Source organism: Etheostoma spectabile, chromosome 4 (assembly GCF_008692095.1).
Source record: "Etheostoma spectabile isolate EspeVRDwgs_2016 chromosome 4, UIUC_Espe_1.0, whole genome shotgun sequence".
Classification (NCBI taxonomy): Eukaryota; Metazoa; Chordata; class Actinopteri; order Perciformes; family Percidae; genus Etheostoma; species Etheostoma spectabile.
Window position 1 is genome coordinate 3,385,778 of NC_045736.1, and position 310 is coordinate 3,386,087.

At 36.8% G+C, this 310-nt stretch overlaps 1 protein-coding gene across 1 annotated transcript in view; it reads left to right on the top strand.

The window, feature by feature from the left end:
- The window catches only part of agr1 (anterior gradient 1), a 6,928-nt gene that overhangs the window by 2,133 nt on the left and 4,485 nt on the right, over positions 1–310 (top strand). The window lies entirely within an intron of this gene.

Here is a 310-nt window from a genome sequence, read left to right on the forward strand (position 1 = left end):
GTGAATAAAGAAGCCAAGAAAAGATGAAAAAATCTCCAAAAGGCATCAAATGACGGATTAGACATTTGTATAATATGTCACAAAAAGTCAGACTTTATTTCCATCATTTACACTTTAAAAATAACAGAAAACAAAAAAAATAGTGTCTTCTTCTGCCCCCTTTGGCAAGTACCACAGCTTGTAAACACTTCTTGTAGCCAGCCAAGAGGCTTGCCATTCTTGTTTCAGGTATCTTCGCCCATTCTTCTTTCTAAAAGTCTTCCAGTTCTTTGAGATTTCTGGGATGTCTGTCACGCACTGCTCTTTTAAG